Genomic DNA, 16326 nt, shown 5'->3' on the forward strand with positions numbered 1-16326 from the left:
GCTTTTGCTGAGTCACATAACTTTTACTATGTTGTGGGATGCCTGGGTGACTAAGTGGTTGAGCATTTGCCTTTGGCTCATGGCATGATCCCAGAGTCCAGGGATCAAGTGCTGCATCAGACTCCCTGCAGGGAGCCTGCTTCTCCTTCTGCCTATGTCTTTGTATCTCTCATGAATAAATAAATAAAATCTTTAGAAAAAAGTTTTACTATGTTGTGTTACATTTTTGTCTTTACTTATTGTTACATTTTTATTTTTACAAGATTTTACTGATTTCAAATTTGATTATTTTTGTCCTATTGACTGTAAAAGACTATATTAATTGCCAAATATTGACTTTTTTCTTTTATTATTAATTTTTAGTTTTATTTTATTGTGGTGGAAAAATATATTTTGTATGATTTCAATGTTCTCAAATTTGTTCAAACTTGTTCTTTAACCTAACATAATCTATCTTGGAGAATGTTGCATGTGTGTTTGAGAAAAATGTATATTCTTCTGCTTTTGGGTGGAATGTTCTATATATGATCATTAAGTCCATTTAGTCTACAGTGATGTTCATGTTATTGATTTGCTTATTTATTTTTCTGTATGGATGATCTATTAGGACTGGATATTGTGGCCTGGGAATACTTCAGGACCTCACTCTGAGTCCTTGGATTTTCTCTCTACTTCTTTTGTAATAAATAAACTGAGTTTGGAATAAAGACTTTTTAGCCTGATTTTCACAAAATTCAAATAATCTAAAAACCTTTTTTTTTTAATTTTATAAAAGGTCTGTTCCTATATGGTATATGAACTTCTCAAGACCATCTTCACTTCTGATGCCAACTGAAAGTTTAAGGGTCCCACAAACCATGCTCAGTTTCAATAATTTGCTAGAAATATTCACAGAATTCAGAAAAGCCTTTAGCCAATGGTTATGTTTCATCACAACAAGAGGGCTACAGATCCAAATTACCCAAGGGATACAATATATCAAGTGGACTAAAGATCAAGAAAAACAAATAAACTTATGAAGCAAGACATTTGAAGGGCTTATAAATCACAACACAGGACCTGAGGGCAAAGGGCAAACATGTCTTTAAGAATGCCTAATCCAGGGACACCTAGGTGGCTCAGTGGTTAAGTGCCTGCCTTTGGCCCAGGGTGTGATCCTGGAGTCCCAGGATTGAGTCCCAGGATGGAGTCCCAGGATCTAGTCCCACACTGAGTGCCACATTGGGCTCCCTGCGTGGGGCCTGCTTCTGTCTCTGCCTGTGTCTCTGCCTCTCTCTCTCTCTGTGTCTCTCAAGAATAAATAAATAAAATCTTAAAAAAACAAAGTCTAATCCATTACTGAATAATTCCCTTTAGTCCATGCTGACCATAAAGAAAAAAATATATATATAATATTTTTTAAGATTTTATTTATTAAGATTTATTATTTACAGAGAGAGAGAGAGGCAGAGCCATAGGCAAAGGGAGAAGCAGGCTCCTTCCAGTGAGCCTGATATGGGACTCGATCCGGGACCCCCAGATCATGCCCTTATCCAAAGGCAGATTCTCAACCACTGAGCCACGTAGGTGCATAATCCATTTATATTTAAATTATAATATTTAATATTAATATAATTTTATAATTATTTAAATTTATTATTTAAATAATATTTAAAGCTTTACAGCTTTTCTGAAACAAAAAAACATAGAAAACTTGAACAGACCAATAATTGGTAAAGAAATTGAATCAGTAATCAAAAATTTCCTAACAAAAGTACAGAGCTGGATGGCTTCACTGGCAAATTTTATCAAATGTTTGAAAAAGAATTAATAGTCTTTCATGTTCTGTCTCCTAACTCTGGGAAACGAACTAGGGGTGGTGGAAGGGGAGGTGGGCGGGGGGTGGGAGTGACTGGGTCATGGGCACTGAGGTGGGCACTTGACAGGATGAGCACTGGGTGTTATTCTATATGTTGGCAAATTGAACACCAATAAAAAATAAATTTATAAAAATTTAAAAACATAAAAAGAATAGCGATTCTTCTCTGACTATTCCAAAAAAACAGAGATGAAAAGAAAACTTCCAAACTCATTCAATGAGGTCAGCATTACCCTGATAACTAAATCCAAAGACTCCACTGAATAATAGAACCACAGGCCAATGATCTTGATGTGCATGGATGCAAAAATTCTCAACAAAACACTGGCAAATTGAATCCAGCGGTACATTAAAAGAATCATTCACCATAATCAAATACAATTTATTGCTGGGATGCAAAGTGGTTCAATATTTGCAAATCAGTCAACATGATACACCAGGTTAACTAAAGAAAGGATAAGAAACATATGGTACTTTTAATAGATACAGAAAAAGCATTTGACAAAGTATAACATTCATTCATAATAAAAGCCTTGAAAAATAAATGTTAAAGGGAATGTATCTCAACATAATAAAGTCCATACACAAAGATCCCATAGCTAATATCATCCTCAATGGAGAACAAATGAGAAATTTTCTTTGATGGTCAGGAACAAAACAGGAATATCCACTCTCACCATTGTTATATATCATAATATTGGAAGTTGTAGCCACAATAGTCAGAAACAAAAAATAAATAAATAAATGGCATCCAAATTGGCAAGAAGTCAAACTTTCACTATTTGTAAATGACAGGATATAAAAAAAAACAAAACACGGGATCCCTGGGTGGCGCAGCGGTTTGGCGCCTGCCTTTGGCCCAGGGCGTGATCCTGGAGACCCGGGATCGAGTCCCACGTCGGGCTCCCGGTGCATGGAGCCTGCTTCTCCCTCTGCCTGTGTCTCTGCCTCTCTCTCTCTTTCTCTCTCTCTCTCTCTTTCTGTTACTATCATAAAAAAAAAAAAAAAACCAAAACACTGCACCAAAACATTGCTGGAACTGATACATGGATTTAGAGTTGCAGGATACAAAATCAACGTATAGAAATCTGTTGTATTTCTACACACCCAAAGTGAAGCAGCTGAAAGAGGAATCAAGGAATCACTCCCATCTATAATCTCATAAAAACTATAAGATACTTAGGAATAAGCCTTACCAAAAAGTTTGAATGTCTGTTCTGTGAAAATTACAACACTGATGAAAGCAATTGAAAAAGACACAAAGAAATGGGAAAAAATAAACTTTATATGCTCATAGATTAGAAGAACAAATATCATTAAAATTAACCAGTGCAATCTATACATTTAATGCAACACCCATCAAAATGCCACCACAATTTTCACAGACCTAGAATAAACAATCCTAACATTTATTTGGAACCACCATAGACCCCTAATAGCCAAAGCAACCTTGAAAATGAAAAGAAAAGGTGTAGGCATCACATTTACAGAATTCAAGTTATATTACAAAGCTGTAGTGATCAAGACAATATGATAATGGCACAAAGTAAGCAAATAGAGCAATAGAGCAGAATAGAAGAGCTGGAAATGAACCAACAACTTTATGGTCAACTAATCTTTGACAAAGTAGGAAAAAATATCCAATGGAAAAAGACAGTATATGGTCTTGAGAAATGGTGTTGAGAAAACTGGGGAGTAACATACAGAAGGATGAAACTGGACCAATTTCTTACAGCATACACAAAAACACATTCAAAATTAATAAAAGGTCTAAATGTGAGATACGAATCCATCAAAATCCTAGAGGATAACACAGGCAGTGACATCTTTGACATCAGGCACAGCAACTTCTTTCTAGATATGTCTCCTGAGATTAAGGAAACAAAGGCAAAAATAAGCTATTAGGACTTCATCAAAATAAAAATCTTCTGAACAGCAATGGAAATAATCAACAAACCTAAAAGGCAATCTGCAGAATGGGAGATGATATTTGCAAATGACACATCTGATAAAGGGTTAGCATCCAAAATATATGAAGAACATATAAAACTCAACACCCTGGGATGCCTGGGTGGCTCAGGTAGTTGAGCGTTTGCCTTCAGCTCAGGTCATAATCCCAGGGTCCTTGGATTGAGCCCCACATCTGACACATTGATCAGATGAATCTACTTCTCCCTCTGCCTCTGTCACTACCCCCTGCTTCTGTGCTCTTTCTCTCTCACTCTCAAATAAATAATATATTTTTAAAAACTAAGGTTCATATAGATAGAGCAAAAACTGCTGTTTTTCAAAGAAATAATCATCTACCTAGAAAAATTAACATCAACAGATACTTTTATTAACCTAAAAAGAAAATTCATCAAGATCAGTCTACAAAATTCCTTAGCATTTCTGCTACATCAACAATGGTGATTTAGGGAAAATAAAATACTAGTCACAATGAAAAGTAATTATAAAATACATATTTTAATGTAACTTAAAATACAAAACATATCCTATATGGATAAAATAAAGGACATGAAAAATGATTAGAATATATATTCTGTGTTCAAGGACGGCACCACAATATTACAACAATGTTAATTCTCTTCAGGAATATATTTTAATATTTATTTTACAGATCTAATACTAATTAGTGGTAAATCATAACTATATACAAAGAAACCATTTGGAAACTATTGATCTCAAAACTCAACTCAGAGTATATAGAATCTTAAAATCTGATAAAGGAGAAATTATATATTAAAGGTACAAAAACTGGGGGGTACCTGGGTGGCTCAGTGGTTGAGTGTCTTGCCTTTGGCTCAGGTCATGATCCTAGGGTCCTGGGATCGAGTTCTGCATCAGGCTCCCTGCAGGGAGGCTGCTTCTCCCTCTATGTCTCTGCCTCTCTCTGTGTGTCTGTCATGAATAAATAAATAAAATATTTTAAAAAGTACAAAAATGACTATTAACTTGTTCAATACAAGGAGAAAAATAAATTTATAGTCCTATTTAAATAGATACAGAAAAATGACCCCTGATTGGTTAAGATATTCTATAAGGAATGTTATATTATTGAGTTATTTGAAAATAACACAAAATAATCTACTTCTTATAAGGAATGGACAGATTTATTCAACAAAAGATTAAGAAAATCGTATTTAATTATGTTAAAATTATGAATATCTTGTAAAAGACATCGTGGCCAAAGTTAACACAATGATACAGACTGAAATAAGATAATCTAAAAAAAAAATAAGATAATCTACATGCCTAAAAACAAACAAAATTATGTAATCTAAAATGTTTAAGAAATTTCTACATATCATTGAGAAGGCTTTATTTTAATTAAGAATCAGAGAAATAGGGCAGCCCCGGTGTCTCAGTGGTTTAGTACTGCCTTCAGCTCAGGGTGTGATCCTGGAGACCCAGGATCGAGTCCCACATCGGGCTCCCTGTGTGGAGCCTACTTCTCCCTCTGCCTGTGTCTCTGCCTCTCTCTGTGTCTCTCATGAATAAATAAATAAATCTTTTAAAAAAAGAATAAGAGAAATAAAAATTAGATAACAATAGAGTAGTACTCTGTTAAATAGAATGCAAGACTTCAGAGGCTAAATAATGTTAAATGGTGCAATGAATGTGGGCAGATAAAAATTTTCCAAATTGTCATTTATAACATAGTTGGATGTTGGCATCTTTGGGTGCAGTCTCCTGGTATCAATTAATTTACCTTTAGGATTGGGCAATTGTGTTCATGATCATTTAAATGAGAGTAAATTCTCAGAAATATCTAAATAAGAATATGCAAATAACTTCAAATTGGCTTATGGCTATGAATAACAGGTTCCTCAAAAAAAAAAAAAAACAGGTTCCTCAAAGCAAGTGATTTAACCACAAAATTATTTATTTTTAATAAAAATGTCTTTATTTAAGGAGTTTGTAATGGAATATAAAATAAGCATTTCCTAATAAATCTTACATTAAAAATAAAATAAACAATAGATGACATTTCTAATGACATCAAGAATTATTTGTAAGCCATAGAAATAAAAAAGCAGGTAATTCAGTAATAAATTAATTAATTAAAATAATGACTTCAAATAGATAATTCCATGTATGAGGATAGGAAAAATATTAAATGGCATTATAAATCACTTTAGAATGAGTCCAATGCAAGACATAATTTTGTGAAAATTGGAAAATCTATATAAAAATATGAAATCATACTATTAGTTTGCTTCCAGAAGAGATACATTAAAGACTTTTAATGCAATTCATTGAAAAGCATATCTGAATGGCCAGTAAATATACAAGACAGCAGTCCAAATCCATAAAAAATGCATATTAATGAAAGACTGATAAACCATTTCTTACGAATAGGTTCACAAATTTCTTTTTAAAGATTTATTTTATTTATTTTAGAGAGAGAAAGAGAGCACAAATGACAAGTGGGAGCAGGGGCAGAGCGAGAGGGAGAGAGAGAATCTCAAGCAGACTCTCCATTGAGCAAGGATCCGGACACTGAGCAAGGATCCAGACACAGTGCTCCATCTCAGGACTCTGAGAACATGACCACACCACTTAATCAATTGAGCTACTCAGGCACTCCAGGTTTAAAAACTCAAAAAAAAAAAAAAAAAAGCAAAAACAAATTATTTTGACAAGGTAATGAAAGAAAATGCTCTTTCCCTTTGCATAGCTAGTGAAAATATAAAATCCTGCCAAATATTCTTGCATACAATTGGATGGAATTTTTGAAATTTCAGACATCTTCCTTCTAGGATATTGTTTCTATCCTATATAACTCCTAAGTGGAGAACATCATTAACAAGACGAAGCATTACCTAGAAGCTGAAGTCAACATTAAGTGAATAGTAGGTTCATAGGGAAGTAATGGTTTAGAACTGGACATGGTAAATTTAAGATGTGAAAGGAATATCAAAACAATACAAATAGGAACATTTGGTAGCACCTGGAATTTAGAAAACAATATTAAATGAAGATGTATATCAGTGATTATAAACGTGAAAAATAACAAAAACAAAAACAAATGGAAAGACAAGTCTGAAAATCTGGAGGAGTCTAATTATCCACGAAGGAAAAATTAACCAAGTACTAGTATTTGGAGATAATCAAGAGATAACCAGTAATAGAATCCAAATAGAGTAACCGCAAATAGCAAATGTTCAGATAAAGGAAACAAATTAAAATTGTGTTGAAATTTCCAGTGTAGAAATCTCTAGTCAAATGACTCCCCAAATGGAATCACTTGAATAATCAATTTGGAAATAATTAGTGAATTTTAACGGAGTTCTACTTAGTGGTAATCAAGCCCAAATCTCAATGAGTATCTCTATTCATTTTATTTTAGAATCAGAAAACTGTCTGCCTGTTTGTCATTTAATCTTATGGAGTTAGTAGTGACATACTTTGAAATTACAAAAATAATTTCAAAAAAAGATTTCAAATAGAGTCAAATATATGAATGAGGGAAGAGAGACAGGGAGAAATAGAGGTTATACTATAATCTAGAAAGTAAGTGCATTTTATTTTGATCTCAAATAGTATTAAGATTCACATTTTCAAAGTAGAGAACTAATTTTATATAAGGACTTAGGAGAAAAAAGTAGGTGATGACGTACATTACTATAATTAAAGACTAGGGACTGGATATCCTGGAGGAATTGCAAGTTGAAATCACAGATGACTAGGAAGAATGTCTTACATGGGTTTTCTCTAGAAATTTAAACGTTTTCAGTTGCTTAGTAAGTAGTTCCATGTCTTCCTAGAAACATCTAGAAGGTAAGTTCAAGGAAGATGGTATATTTATCAAACTGTCCTTCTGAAGTTCAGTAAGCTGGAATTACATCTCCTTCAGAAGCTACATATTAGAAGTTTTGTTACTTTGAAGTCCTTTAGATAGAGAGTTGACCTGCAACTTATATTTTATATTATCTGTAAAATTAGAGTAATATATCTCTTATATTCAATACAGGGAATTGTAAATGTTAAGTTAAATAGTAACTGTGATGATCCAAAGTAAATGTGAGACATTTAGAGCAATACAAATATTCTAGTTAGGGAGCTTTGCAAGACTCCAGTGGATCTACTCTATTCAAGTTTTCAATCACTTGTGAGAATCTTATGGATTCCACCTGTGTGCAAACATCTATTGTTTACTCATTCAATAAAAAATTAAATATAAAAAATGAATATATAGTTTACCAATCAAGAACCAACAATATAGTAAGAAGACGGAATATTTTTTGAAATAATTGCAAGTAAGTAGCAGTGGGATTACTGGAAGTATTAAAAAAAAGTGTGATAAGATATGTGCAAGGTAATTAATGAGCATACACAGAATGACAGTTTGATGAGGAATTCATAAGAATTAATATATTCTATATTAGAACAACTCTCTGGGGCAGCCTCAGTGGCTTAGCAGTTTAGCGCTGCCTTCAACCCGGGGTGTGATCCTGGAGACCTGAGATCGAGTCCCACTTTGGGCTCCTTGCATGGAGCCTGCTTCTCCCTCTGCCTGTGTTTCTGCCTCTCTCTCTTCTTCTCTCTCTCTCTCTCCCTCCCTCTCTCTCTCTCTCTCTCTCATGAATAAATAAATAAAATCTTAAAAAAAAACACAACACTCTGATGGCGGCAAGAGGATAAAGCAATATCTGAAAGGTTAGTTAACTTGCCTGATGACACAGGATTTTTTTTTCATTATTATTTTTTTATTTATTTATGATAGTCACAGAGAGAGAGAGAGAGAGTGAGAAGCAGAGACATAGGCAGAGGGAGAAGCAGGCTCCATGCACCGGGAGCCCAATGTGGGATTCGATTCCGGGTCTCCAGGATCGCGCCCTGGGCCAAAGGCAGATGCCAAACCGCTGCACCACCCAGGGATCCCCTGATGACAAAGGATTTAGTGGTAGAGCAAGATAGCAAACTCATGTTTATCTGATCTTAAGGTTCATAATGTTAGCTTTTTATATAGAGCAGAGGTAGATGCCACACATCTCTAAATTTAATATATGCAGAACTTTCTGTCTACAGAATGAAGAAAGAAACATAAAGTCACATGTGCACTGATATGATATGGTTTACAAAGACAAAAGATAGTAGAAGAGGAAAGACATTTTGTCTATTGCTCAGATTCTGAGGAAAATAAAACTCTTTAGTAGGGACCTCAGCTCAGATGTATATGTTGTATCTTTGGGATCTCTAAGTAGAAATGTGTGAAGTTGGCATTGGGAAATGGAGAACACATGACTTGAAAGAAAAGCTTGAATCACTTTCTGCAATACCTCACAAACAACATCAATAAAGAGATGAAAGTTTGTTCTGCAGAACATCTGAGCCATTTAACGCTTTTGAGAAAAGAGTGATATAATCCAATGGCACTTTGGAGTAAAAACTCAAAAGGGTTGTGTCAAATGATTGAAAAACAGAGAATCAGGTTTATGCATAATGTCCATGGGTGCAGATGCAAATAAGATGTTGCTGTTATTGTTGTTGTTTTGAAGTACTGATGAACTTTTTCAAAAGGAATCAGCAAGCCTTTAGTAAGAAATGGTTTAACCCTCTCTTAGGAAGCAAGAGCAGTTTTTAAGCATCATTTTATATGTAACATAGTGCCTAGTTGTTGTGTCTGGTGGTGGGATCATAATGATCATTCTTTGAATGCAGCACATCTAGCACAGAAATAGGCCCAGTGACCCAATCTGCATTCAATCAACAATCTCTTGCTTTGTTTTTCTTTCCTTTGTTCCTCTCAGTTTCTCTTCAGTCCAAGATTGTTTTTCCTTTATTATTCACTGCTTTTAAGCATTCTATTGTTGCACACTGTCTTTACTTAGCCAAGACTCTTCTCTGTTCACCTCACTTCTTTTAATTATCCTTTTAACCTGTAAGTATAAAATATAAATTAACTGTTTAGATACAATTCTGTTATGTTTTTCAAAGTATTTGTGGTGAACAATGACTTTTTATTCCACAATATGAGGATTTGATGATAATTCACAATATTCATAAGTTTGTGAGGAAATTATTAAACTACATATATAGTGAAATAATGTGCATTACATCCTTAAGTGCACACATCTAAAATCCATACCAAGCCATCATATATTAGGTATATAAAAGAAAATGTATTCCTCTGAATATAATATAACTAAGGCTTTTCTTATGTAAGTTTCAATGGGAGATGTCTGATTTACTGTTTGGAAATAAGTGCCCTAATGACTATAAAACATTGTTAATCTAGTTTCCTATGAGAGGGCAGTAAAGGAACTGAGAGGTTGTGGTGTGGTTTTTGACAGAAAATGAGGTAATGAAATATAACATAATAGCATAATATTCTTGTATCCTTTTATTCATGTTCAGCTTGAAGCAATAAAAAATTGGAAAAATTAGATTAGATAGGGTCCACTACTAAACTTAAATATTGTATTGCTTTATTGATAAATAACAATTCAAGACTTTGTCTCACATATAGAGACCATCTACTCTCGATTAGTCCTACTGTCCCCACACTGCTATTCTTCAGTGGGGTTCCCATATAGACTAAATAAAAAGATGATTTCATTTGTGTGAAGAGACTGTGAAGAGGCATAGTATTAAAATACACCAGAGTTTGTTACTGCACATGGATTATAAAACAGTTATGAGCAGAAAATGGGATGGTAAATGAGATCTAATCATAGAGCCAGTCCCTGTCATTTCCTAATAATGGAGACAAGGGCATCACAGTACTAAGTGACTCCAACACTTCCTTAAGCAATTTCTCTTTGATAAGCTATTCCAAAGAAATCTGCTTTATTTATTTGAATATAGAATAAACTGCTGGATGGATGCAGTATTTCAGTTCCTCTGATAATCTCAGCTGTGTCAATAGGATTGGAGCTTCACAGCAGTATATGGCCCTAATTAAGCAGGAATATAAAAAAAGAAGAAATTAGATACAGATTTTAAAAAGGCACATGCTCCATGGAGTTTCTCAGGCTCTGTAGGTTTCTTGGCATTCCTAATCTCCTAAAGACTAGTTAATTATGTAATTCTGGTCCAACTTGAAAAAGCCAATGGATCTGACATTTTGTGTATATTCAAGGATGAAGCACAATTGCTTAAATTCACACCGTGTAGAAAAAGAATAACCAAAGATCTGTTAGAATTAAATGAATCAGACTATTTGGGGGTGCTCAGGCTTCTAAGATTAAATAAGCAGCCCAATAAAGCTTTTCTCCTTTTCATATTTGTCTCCCTCAGATCAGCAACCCATTTCCCAGCCATGATACAAAGTTTAGTAAATCATCCAGGCCAGCACACAATACAGGACTCCTAAACCAACAATCCTCTGAGAAACAGGAGGACTAGAGCAGAAAAGAAGACATCTGAAACACAAAATGAAAATCACAATCATTTCCTATAAAAAAGTCTTGATTCACTAAGTATCTATTGAATATGACTCATTAAATCTCTGCTTTCATTTACTTTACATACTAATGAAGAAATACAGACAAAAATCAGATAAATCAGAGTCCTGTTGGATGGGAGAAATACTAAGGACAATAAAAACAAAACAATATTTAGAGAGAGGTCATAAGAGCTTTATGAAACAAAGTGCATATAAGAGCCTGAATGTAGTGAGGGATTGGTCTAAGGAATAGAAAATGATCAGAGAGAACAGCCAGCACGAACACACTGTTAGAACATTCCAAGAATGTTCCAGAAATGAAGAAGCCAGTGTGGCTGGTGGTAAGTGAGCCAAAGAGTAGGTAGATACAGGAGATGAAGGTACGGCTGTAATGGGTTCTATTTTGTGCACACGAAAGACAACATGCTCTATTATTTATGTGAAATCAAGGCAAAATATCAGGAAAAACATAAACTTTAGAGATATGTATTAAATTATAGGTTGCATGTGGGGGTGATGGACTATGAGAGAATATGATGAAATTTTTTGGAAAACATCAGACATTTTTATCTGAGTTAGTAACATAGGTTCAAACATGTATCAGATTTCATCCATGGTATATTTAAGATGAATTCAGTCAATTCACCTTTCTAAATGTATGTTTCGCTTACATAAAGAGTTTGTACAAATGTCAAGAGACAACAGCATAATATTGCCATATTATTTATTTATTTATTTATTTATTCATGAGAGACAGAGAGAGAGAGGCAGAGACACAGGCAGAGGTAGAAGCAGGCTCCATGCAGGGAGCCCAATATGGGACTCGATCCCAGGACTCCAGGACCACACCCTGGGCCGAAGGCAGGCACTAAACTGCTGCCATCCAGAGATCCTCCATATTCCCATATTATATATTATATATATAAGTCACCACTAATAAAATTAAAACATCTGGTTTTACTGGTTATGTTAAAAGATAAAAACTAAGTATGCAGCAATATTTTTATGTCATAGAGATTTATTTCATTAGTAATTCATTTAAATATTTTATAGAATTGTTTCATATATATAAAATTTATGATAGGACAGGTTTTTGTTAATAATGTAGTGGCAAACAAAACAAAACAAAACAAAAAATAACTTAACAGCATGGAATGTGTTATAAACAGATTGCATATGTAACATATAATACTTTATTAATATACAATATTATACATATAGTGTATCTATCCCTTCCCTGTCAGAGAACCATATTTACATTAGTTAAAATACTTTTGGGGCAGGTGTGTGGCTCAGTCAGTTATGCATCTGCCTTTGGTTCACATCATAATTCCAGGCTCCTGGGATAGAGCCCCATATAGAGTTCCCTGCTCCACAGGGAACATACTTCTCTCTCTCCTTCTGCACCCCCCCACTCATGCTTGGTCTGTCTCTCTAGTGTTCTCTCTGTCTCTCAAATAAATAAATAAAATCTTAGAAAAAGTAAATACTTCTGAGTGCATTGAAAAATCATTGATTTTAATTTCAAATATTTTCCACACTTATTGCATGATAACATATTCGTTACAGTTTAACATATTTTAAATCTAAAAGGGCCTTTTTAGTGGTATTAAGCTAACATAATTGCTTTTGCCAGCCATTAATACAAAACAGGTAACTGATTTCTTTTCTCTCTGTTTCCATGGCCTAGATCATTAAACCTTTAAGTCCTAAACCACATCAGAAGTTATTAAAATTCTATTTAAAGTTTTAAAAATACAAAACAGGTAAAACAACGTACAGTAAAATCATGTTTTTTAATAAATTTATCTTTTATTGGTGTTCAATTTACCAACATAAAGAATAACACCCAGTGCTCATCCCGTCAAGTGCCCCCCTCAGTGCCCGTCACCCATTCACCCCCACCCCCTCCCTCCTCCTCTTCTACCACCCCTCGTTTGTTTCCCAGAGTTAGGAGTCTTTATGTTCTGTCTCCCTTTCTGATATTTCCCACACATTTCTTCTCCCTTCCCTTATATTCCCTTTCACTATTATTTTAAATTATAGTTTGTCAAGTAAAATGTACATTTTCAGTAAATCTGGCACAAGTACATGTACACTTTTCATTTTCTAAAGCCTAAAACTGAAACACCAAACACACTTTTCTAAATGACTCTCAGAGTAGAGAAAGCACATACAAATACAAAGAAAGAAACCCAGTGCCTTAATCATTGAAGAGAGAAACAAGAGAATTAAAAAAATGATTGTGACAATAGGAAATCAAAAATGTGCTACTGTGTAGGTGAAGAAATCCCCTGCAAGAGTCTTGCTAAGGGCATGAGAGAGATCAATTTTATACAAGAGAGAATAGTCTAAAGATAAAGTAGGAGCCATCTCTCTTTTCTTCAAGAGTATTCATTTAAAAAATTCTCACATGTTACAAACTATATTCAACATTACATTTTGTACTGTACATTACAAATATGGTCTCATTTGTCTTAAGAGCACTCTACAATATCAATATTCACTATATTCAATATCAAATACTAGTGGAAAATGAGGCTTGGAGAATTAATCTAAGATTACACAGGAAAATAATGTTTGAGCTGTTTGGATTATGCTCTTTCACTATAACTAGCCACCTTCACCAGTACAATGACCCATACCAGAATATCTCATGGGTACACCAGATTTTAAGAGATGGAGTAAGAGATGGGCATATTGGTGAGGAAGTGTTTTCTCTACAAATTACCATTATTTTCAATAAGTATTATTTAAGGTACTTCTAACTGATGATTTCTTAATGTCTTCTGTTTACTTGATGTTTGAGTAGTCCCATTTCATTTCCACTAGTACATAATCCTTCTATACTTTGGTAGAAAAAAATTTGTATCATAGGGTGATATGCTATGTTCAAAGGAAAAAACACAATGGAAAATCTCATTGACTTCCTAGCAATTCATGAGTCTTCTTGTGACTCTTAGTGTATTTCCTAAGGGATTATCCATATTATATAGCTGAGCTGACTTAGTTGCTAAAAATTAGATTATATGCATCTTGGGAAACTATGTTCTAATGATGAAACTTATTATATGTGTTATCTACACTTATTTCTAAAAATCACATCAAGCTAACAATAAACTTTAATAATCCTAGGCTGTAAATTGAAAACAATATACTGAGAAAAATATTTTTCCATATATATATTATGTTGTAGATGTGGTGATTTAAGCTAGAAGTCCTTGATATTTCCATGACAGAGTCTTGACCACTGTTTGCGTGTTATATTCTCTACAGTGAGTATATTTATCATGGCATGGGGGAATCAGACCTTCAACTCAGGCTTCATCCTGCTGGGAATCTTCAATTACAGCCCCACCCACATCTTCCTCTTCTCCCTAGTCTTGGGCATCTTCACAGTGGCCTTCATGGGAAACACTGCTATGATTCTCTTCATCTACCTGGACACTCAGCTCCATACACCCATGTACTTCCTCCTCAGCCAGCTCTCTCTGATGGACCTCATGCTTGTCTGCACCACTGTACCCAAGATGGCCTTCAACTATATGTCTGGCAGCAAGTCCATTTCTTTGGCTGGCTGTGGAGCCCAGATTTTCTTCTATGTGTCCCTGCTTGGAGCAGAATGTTTCCTGTTGGCTACAATGGCCTATGACCGTTACGTTGCCATTTGTCACCCATTACGATACTCAGTTCTCATGAATCAGAAAATCTATTGTGTTATGGTTGTTTCTTCCTGGACCATTGGCTTTCTTGATGGTATAATTGTCATTGCAGTTGCACTTTCTTTCCCATATTGTGGAGCCCGGGAAATACCCCACTTTTTCTGTGATGTCCCTGCTCTTCTCACTCTCTCATGTACTACTACATTGCTCTTTGAAAGGTTAATGTTTATTTGTTGTATAATTATGCTTCTCTTTCCTGTAGCAGTAATCATTGTTTCCTATGTTCATGTTATTGTGGCTGTCATTCACATGGGGTCTGGAGAGGGACGACAAAAAGCTTTTGCCACATGTTCCTCCCACCTCATGGTGGTGGGAATGTATTATGGAGCAGCTATGTTCATATACATGCGGCCTGTTTCTGATCGTTCCCCCACCCAGGACAAGATGGTGTCAGCCTTCTACACGATCCTCACTCCCATGCTGAATCCCCTCATCTATAGCCTCCGCAACAAGGAAGTATCCAGAGCATTCATGAAGATGTTGGGGAAGAGCAAGTCTGGAGAGCAAATTGCCTAATTAACTTTTTTCCTATCTACTTTATGCAGAAATCTATGTATTCAACTGATAGAATTCAGCACCCAATATTTACCTATCTTTGTATCAAAAGTTTTACAGACAAGTACATAAGATTTAGAAAATGAAAAACTGTGAGCATGCTTTTTTCATTGAATATTATATTTCTTTTGTTACAGAAATTTCAAATGATGACTATAGGTAAATATTTGCTATAATATGCACAATTGTATCATCTGTGTTATGCAATACCAGTTAACAATGGAGAGATATTGGCCAATCATAATACCACATAATATTATAATAAAACAAAGCACTGATAACCTTTTCTTTTTAATAAATAGTTTTACATTTGTCCAATCATAACATTCTTCAGAGTCCAATATCATACCTTGGATTAATCAGTTTGTTAAAATGAATAATAAGCTTAATTATAACCAAGTTATAAATTTATAAGATTATTATAAAAATTAACATACTTTACCTAGATAAAGAAAAGAGGTATCAGAATGATGATTAAGCATATTGAGTCTACCTTGTAATGTACATTGTCCTTCTTCAGGATATCAGAGGATTAGGGAACTTGTATTTATTTCCTTTTTCTATAGACATCAGCCTTTTATATGGGAGACTGAAATGTGATTCCTCGATGTTTGGTCTTTTCATTTTTAAATGTATTGATCATTATAGGGGTTTTGTGCTATAAGGAAAAGTGATCAATATTGTAATAGCAAATTTTAGGTTTTCTGAAGTCTGTATTTTTTTTAAATAAATCACATGTCATGTGTAGCATCGCTATACATAGTGTTGTAATGATATGAAATATAGTGCAATTCTGG

At 34.4% G+C, this 16326-nt stretch overlaps 1 pseudogene; it reads left to right on the forward strand.

The window, feature by feature from the left end:
• OR2M11P (olfactory receptor family 2 subfamily M member 11, pseudogene) lies at positions 14543–15490 on the forward strand (annotated as a pseudogene).

The sequence above is a fragment of the Canis lupus genome, chromosome 14 (genome assembly GCF_011100685.1).
Source record: "Canis lupus familiaris isolate Mischka breed German Shepherd chromosome 14, alternate assembly UU_Cfam_GSD_1.0, whole genome shotgun sequence".
Taxonomy (NCBI): Eukaryota; Metazoa; Chordata; class Mammalia; order Carnivora; family Canidae; genus Canis; species Canis lupus.